Genomic DNA, 7933 nt, shown 5'->3' on the forward strand with positions numbered 1-7933 from the left:
GCTTTCTACTGATTGAAGCTCAGCAGCGGTTCCTCTCCAGATTTACTCTGAATCAAGATGCCCAATCTCCTCACATCTGTTTCTGATCGCTACACAGCTTCTAAACTTGCACATCAGAGAAAGTGCTTTAAAAGGAATAACTGTTGATGACTCTGCAGTGGTGATAAGTCAGTCTTGTTTCTGAAGGATGTCTCTCAGCTTGAGCTAGCTTTAGAGACTCTTGAGCTCTTTTCTAAAGCAGCTCTTCGTCTTAACATTAACAAATGTGAGTTACTTCCAGTTACTTCTAACATTCCTAGCTGGGTGACAGCATGTTGACAAAATATTTGTGGAAAAATACAATTAATTGTAAAAAAGCATCAGTCAAACTGAATTCCAATGACAAAGGCGGTCTAAACTTAGTTGATTTTGGCTCTCTGAACAGTAACGCACGTCCTGATTTTGCTGAGTTAGATGTGTTCCTAGGTCAACATATTTTGTTGACCCTGGAACAACATTTTACTCCAAAAATGTATTCTTGACCATATCCCTACACCTAAACCTAACCTTAACCATGAGTGATCCCTAAACTCAGAGGAAATGATAGATGAATGACACTGATGTACAAGCACTTAACAGTGATTTTAAGCATTAACTTCACAAAATCTATAAACCTAGAGATTGTTGTGAACAAATACTTGAGTATCTAAGTAAGTTAAACAAAACAGCTTATGCTAGTGACAAGGTTTTTTTTTTTTCTCACACAAAACATTAAACTGACTTCTGCTGAACATTCTATTTGCAGGCTACTTTTTTACATTGGTTAGTAGCACTTTTTGAAAGTTGGATTTTTTGTGTATATAGTTCTCTTTTTATTTGTGCTTTTTTTATATACAGGTATGGAAGATAAGTGAATCACTGTGTAATCTCCTGTCGGTGGGATCGTACCCATCAGGGGATGATGGATCCAAAAGGTAGAACCTTCGTAGATTTGCTCTCAAATTCAACCTAAAGGGTTGTTACAAACCCGATTACAAAAAAGTTGGGACACTGTACAAATTATGAATAAAATTAGAATGCAATGATGTGGAAGTTTCAAATTTCAATATTTTATTCAGAATACAACATAGATGAAATATCAAATGTTTAAACTGAGAAAATGTATAATTTTAAGGGAAAAATCAGTTGATTTAAAATTTCATGGCATCAACACATCTCCAAAAAGTTGGCACAAAGCCATGTTTACCACTGTGTGTCATCACCTCTTCTTTTTATAACAGTCTACAAACGTCTGGGGACTGAGGAGACAAGTGTCTCAAGTTTAGGAATAGGAATATTGTCAGATTCTTGTCTAATACAGGCTTCTAGCTGATCAACTGTCTTAGGTCTTCTTTGTCACATCTTCCTCTTTATGATGCTCCAAATGTTTTCTATGGGTGAAAGATCTGGACTGCAGGCTGGTCATTTCAGTACCCGGATCCTTCTTCTACACAGCCATGATGTTGTAATTGATGCAGTATGTGATCTGGCATTGTCATGATGAAAATGCAAGGTCTTCCCTGAAAGAGACGACGTCTGGATGGGAGCATATGTTGTTCTACAACGGAAAATTATTTCACCCACATTTTGATATTTTATTTTCCCAACACATTTACATTTTTTACTTTTGCTTTCTATGTATATAAGTCCACTTTTGTAAATTTATTTTGATGCGGACACTTAAACACAGTACAGACCAAAAGTTTTGACACACCTTCTCATTCAAAGAGTTTTCTTTATTTTCATGACTTTATTTTCATTTTCTTGATGAGCTTCAAGAGGTAGTTTATGAGTGACTATCTCCTGAAGCTCATCAAGAGAAAGCCAAGAGTGTGCAAAGCAGTAATCAAAGCAAAAGAAGAACCTACAATATGACATATTTTCAGTTGTTTCACACTTTTTTGTTATGTATATAATTCCATATATAATTCCACATGTGTTCATTCATAGTTTAGATGCCTTCAGTGTGAATCTACAATTTTCATAGTCATGAAAATAAAGAAAACTCTTTGAATGAGAAGGTGTGTCCAAACTTTTGGTCTGTACTGTATATATATATATATATATATATATATATATATATATATATATATGAACACACACACACACACACATATATAAATAAATACCCAGACAAACTAAACCTACTTTGCATTTTATAGGTTTCTGTGGTTTGGGAGTTTGTTGGAATTGATGTAACTGGTCCATTACCCAAAACTGCAGAAGGCTTTCAATATATCCTAACAGCTACAGACTACTTCTCAAAGTGGATTGAGGCCTTTCCTTTAAAAGCAAAGATAGCAGCTGAAGTTGGAAGACATTTCTGTTCCCCTATTTATAGACATAAGATATAAATTGCCTCAGATCAGGGAAGAGAATTTGTAAATGAAGTAAGTCCACTAAAAATATTTTGTAATAAATTGGGTTAGGTTTATTTGAATGAGGATTGTTTCACTGAAAAAGCATCCTACATGTTTATTTTACGGTGGTAGGACAATCTGATGTGGTATTTTGCGCTGTAAAATCATCCTGTTTATTTTAATAAGAATTGTTTCACTGTAAAATCATCCTACATGTTTATTTAAAAGTGGTAGGACGATCTGATGATGTTCATTGACTAATAAGATTCTTCAATAAAGTTACTTTACGTATAGTCACAGGAGCGAAGCAGTAGGCTTTTCCATTGATATGATTCAAATTTTGCGCTACGGTAGGAAAATCTGACGAGGTAGGACAAATCGACAGAACACTGGCCTGAGACTCAAACCTACAAAAGAGTCCTTGCTAAATAGAAGTGTTAATTTCTATCATTTATTTTCCAAGAAACAAAAATGATATTGACTCTAAGCTTTTGAATAATATAGTGTATAATGTTGCAAAAGCTTTTTATTTCACATAAATGCTGATCTTTGGGTCCTTATATTCATCAAAGAATGCTGAAAAAAATTACTCATGTTTTAAATTTTGATCATCATTAAATCAGCATACAATCAAAAAAAAGGAACTTAACTGGTTGTTACATTAAAAAAAGCTTAGCGTGTAATTTTAACAAAATAATTTCATGTTTCAAAGATGAACATGATGAAATCATATAGTATAAGCAGGAAATTTAACAAATTAAAATGTGTTAAATTCAGTCATGTTGAGATAATGTGATTCAATATAGTCAGACTGATCTTGCACCGAAAATGGACTAGCGAGATCACATGAGATCACACAAGATTACAAACCGTGTGCCCGGGAAAATAACGAGATTGCACGTGAAGAACTGGAAGAATTTGGCTGTCGTCGTGTCTGGAGTTCATTTGGAAAAGGTAAGATAAAATCTGTTTTGAATCCATCTAAATGCAAACAAAACGATGTCATCCTACTGGCTGAGGCCAGCCTAAAAAGATGCTAAGGAAAGTTGACGGGCCACTGCTGCACATCGCCACGAAAGCTTATCTTTTTCATGTGTTTTTAAGCTGTACCGCTTGTCGATTTAAACATTAAAGCATCCAAACACAAGAACAGAGTAGCTGGTTACTCTCGCGCTGTGTTCGGTGCGGAGAGAGAGAGAGCCGCGTATCACGGACAGCGACACTGAACCGAGCTCTCTTCTGCGAAGAGAAAGGCGTCTCAAAAACTTGAACATCGAATTTGCTTATTTTTGCTCTTGTGCCGACAAATACATACAAAATATTTCAAAATATCCACCTTGGAAATTATGCTCGGAAAAACTGTCAGTTATGTCTTAAGTGAAAGTAAACAGTTGAGGAAAAAAATGGGATGTGTATTATATTGGATGCTATGCTAATTATATTGTTCATCGTCTCTTAAAGTGACCGCGCCTAATTTAGCCACTGGCTGCTGTATGAAATTAATCTTGTGCCAATAAAAATGAACGTACCTTTTCAAGAAACTAATGAAAATATAAATTGAAACTGAATAAAATATCTTTGAAACTGAAAAAGAATAACTCGCTGGTAAATTTATTGACTTAGTTTTTAATACACTGCATGTTTTGCTAACTATTTCTCATATTTCTTTCAATATCAAATCAGTAGACAAATCTAGAAACAAGTTTTTCTGCTCTCTATCCAAGTTAGCTGCGTGCTATGTCTTTATGTCTAGTAGATCGATCTTGACGTGTTTATTATTATTATTCACATGACTGCAGTGCATTTTTTGTAGTTTGAGTACTTTGATTGCTACTAGGGGTGCTCCGATCACGATCAGCCGATCGTTATGCGCATCTCGTCAGTAAAGCCGGTTTTCTAATCAGCGGTTAATTCCCTCAGGTGCGTGATTTCACATAGAGCAGCTGTTACTACACAGAGCCGTTGTTAACTGAGAAGATGCGCAAATAAACACTGAAAATGAACGTGGATTTGTGCAGTTTCTCAGTTAACAACGGCTCTGTGTAGTAACAGCTGCTCTATGTGAAATCACGCACCTGATGGAATTAACCGCTGATTAGAGAACCGGCTTTACTGACGAGATGCGCATTAACGATCGGCCGATCGGAACACCTCTAATTGCTACCCCCTAATTGGATCATGTGACACTGAAGACTGAAGTAATGATGCTGAACATTCCGCTTTGATCACAGAAATAAATTACAAATGGTACAATTTTCAAAATGTTGTGATTGTTATAAATGGTTATTAAAAACATTGTATATTTTACTGCCCTAGATGGAGATGCTCAGGATGAGGCAGCACTCTCTGTGCCACAGGTGATGCAGTGGCTGACTGGTCAAGCGCATAGGCACCTGCTTCTGTCAGAGAGAGAGAGAGAGAGGCCTTTAAAATTACTGTTCAGTTTGACCAAACTTGTATGCAATGACTGCCAAGCCACACACTTTGCTATCCAATCATCAGTGCATGCACCCCAAACCATTACTTTTCCCACTGCACATCTGTCAAATTGTAATGAATTTAAAGAAATAATGAAAACAGCAGTGCAACACGGAGGTTGCTTTTATAGGGTGTAGATTTTAAAATGAACTCCAAATGTCCACATAGGATCTCTCTCAATAGTTTTAATTTAATCTTTAAAATTCAGAGATACAATGTTCAACGTGTTAATAACTTTATATGCTTCTGAATGGTTACATGTTTTACAGCATAGTATAAAATTAAATGTTTTATTGGCAATTAACTGATTTTCTTTAATTAAAATTCTGACAGAACTGCATGTGTACTTCTGAGTGTTTTACTTAAACATTTAAATGTTAAATAGAGCACAATCTTTTGATGATAGAAAGTGTCTGGACATAGAGCTCCCTGTCATTCAATGGTGATGTCAAGGGATTAATCAATCCACGCAGAACGGCAAGTTTTTGGTCAGAAAAAGGGCAATGGATCTCTGGCACCACCACACCATCCTCTGGGTCAGTATCAGCAGTTTCCTCTCGAAAAAGTTGCTCCACCACCTGAAAAAAGAAACCATTGTTATTTTACAATATTAACTGCTTTTAATTATAAAAACTTTAGGCTGACCTAAATTAGTTAGTTTGATAAACTGGTAAATTATCTTATCCCAAAGAAGCTATATTTAAGTAAATTAATACTTCACCCAGAATGAAAATTCTGACCGTTATTTGCCTAAATGTATTTTAGGCCCTATTTATACCAGGCATTGAAATGGGTTACGATTGCTGGGGTTCTCAACTCTGGTCCTCAAGATCTACTTTCCTGCAGAGTGTAGCTCTAACCTTAATCAAATACACAAGGTTGTGGCTAAACTCTGCAAGAAAGTAGATCTTGAGGACCAGAGTTGAGAGCCCTCTTGTTATGTCAAGATAACAGTGCCAAAAAAGTGGAAAAGCATGAATTATTCAGCTATCTGAAAAAAATTAAAACGGGAAAACTATAAAAACATTTACATTACAATTTACAATACATTTATCTTTGATAGCTCTAAAATTTAATCGGGTCTTCAATTGAATACTTTTACATTAGTCAAATGAAGAGTAAAGAACTGAAAAACTAAGCAGTCGAGTCGCTTCAATAAATTAAGGTTAAACCACTGTGTGACTCCAGTGGTTTAACCTTAATTTATTGAAGCGACTCGACTGCTTAGTTTTTCAGTATTAGTGCTTAGTTTTTGTATTACTTAAATGACACATGATTTCCGGGGCTTGAAAGTGGTAGTTATGTGTAGCTGTCAATAGAGGGACAGAAATATCTCAGATTTCATTAAAAAAAGATCATTTGTGTTCTGAAGATGGATGAAAGTTACAGGTATGAAATGACATGAGCATTGATATTTTCAGTTGAAACACCTTTTAAGGTTGAGCAAATGAAAACAGAATTAGCATTTTTGGATGTGTAATCCATGTTTCCCCAGGTGTAAGTTACAATTTCTGATGTGTTTCCTGAAGTCTCTTCCAAATTCAGAGATATATTAACTACGTTGATTAACTCCTGTAGACCCATAACTAAACTATCTGGGATGTTAACATGATTTGATGCATTAATAGCCAAAGCAAGTTCTTGCTGAGCAACATCCAGGAGGTAATCCAAATCTATAGCTTCATTCCGACAAATCAAGTTAAACTTGGTTAGCATACGCTGCAAGATATCCTCTTGCACTTGTTCCTGCAGGTATAAACAATGCCTGGTTAGCTTACATATCAAGGTAACTATAATGCAATGCTGAAGTTGCCAAGTTTAGCAGGGTAACGTTAGACATATAAAATCTAATAAAATCCCTTGCGTATTAAAAAACAGCTAGAAAGTTAACCAAGTTCGTTATATTATGCATTCTATAGAATAACATGAATGGATGTAAGCCTACCTGGAGAAGTGACATTTCTCTTTGGCCCTAAAAAGTAATATAACAAGAAAATAAGATTTTATTTTTGTATGGACAATCACAAAGATAGAATAAATTACTTAACGGTTAACAACACTGTTATTAAATACAAAAGAAGATGATTTAGATGATTCAAGAAAATATACTTTAAGAAGTAAGTTACCAGGACTGCGTTTCACAAAAGCACGGTAAGAATTAAACATAACTTACAACCAGCCATCAATGTGTTTTACAATCGCTACCTCGCAATGCTTCAGAAACGCAGCCCAGATAATTAATGAACGACCTAACGTTAAATAAAGACATAACTTGGATAGAGAGCAGAAAAAACTTGTTTCTAGATTTGTCTACTGATTTGATATTAAACTTACCTCAGGCTGCCTCGAATGCCCTGCGGTTGAGGATGTTGATGACGCTCCTGCTTACTCATCTCGGTTTTATAAATATTGTTGATGTGCTTTTATATAGTGTTTTACTCTACTGTTGTTAGACTGTCACACAGAACCCAAAATTCGCGCTGCTCTCCTTCCGGTTCAAGGAGCCGTCAATCTAAATCTCACTAGCCAATGAGAGCAAACCGCTGTTAAGCCCGCCCACACGGTAGGTTTGTGTCAGAATTGCGAACGAAAACTTCAGAAGCGTAAACGAAGAAGTCAGAAGCGTAAATGAAAACTCTGGAAGCGCATTTGTAAGTTCAGTCAGCGAAAGAAATATGAGAAATAGTTAGCAAAACATGCAGTGTATTAAAAACTAAGTCAATAAATTTGCCAGCGAGTTATTTTTTTTTTTCAGTTTCAAAGATATTTTATTCAGTTTCAATTTATATTCCCATTAGTTTCTTGAAAAGGTACGTTCATTTTTATGGCACAAGAATAGCTCCATAGCTGCTGTAATGTTAATCCAAGAAAATGAATATCACTCACTGCTCTTGACTGAATTACTTTGTAGTTTTAACAGTCAAACCAAAAATTATTCAGACACCAGATATATATTTTTTTTTTACATATTATACCCAAAGAATCTTCATACAGTGAGCTGCTAGTGAAATTGATAAAAATGTTAAATATATATATATATATATATATAAAATGCCCACTGGTACAGCCTTCACCGG

The 7933-nt window shown here is 35.3% G+C and overlaps 1 long non-coding RNA gene across 1 annotated transcript; it reads right to left on the minus strand.

Moving 5' to 3' along the window:
* Positions 1–6128: 6128 nt before the first annotated feature.
* On the minus strand, positions 6129–7571 carry LOC113094886 (uncharacterized). Its single transcript, XR_003288196.1, has 3 exons — positions 7191–7571; positions 6802–6828; positions 6129–6602 (listed from the first exon to the last, which is right to left on the minus strand). It is a non-coding gene; the product is annotated as an uncharacterized LOC113094886 (long non-coding RNA).
* Positions 7572–7933: the final 362 nt, after the last annotated feature.

The sequence above is a fragment of the Carassius auratus genome, unplaced genomic scaffold (assembly GCF_003368295.1).
Source record: "Carassius auratus strain Wakin unplaced genomic scaffold, ASM336829v1 scaf_tig00215496, whole genome shotgun sequence".
Classification (NCBI taxonomy): Eukaryota; Metazoa; Chordata; class Actinopteri; order Cypriniformes; family Cyprinidae; genus Carassius; species Carassius auratus.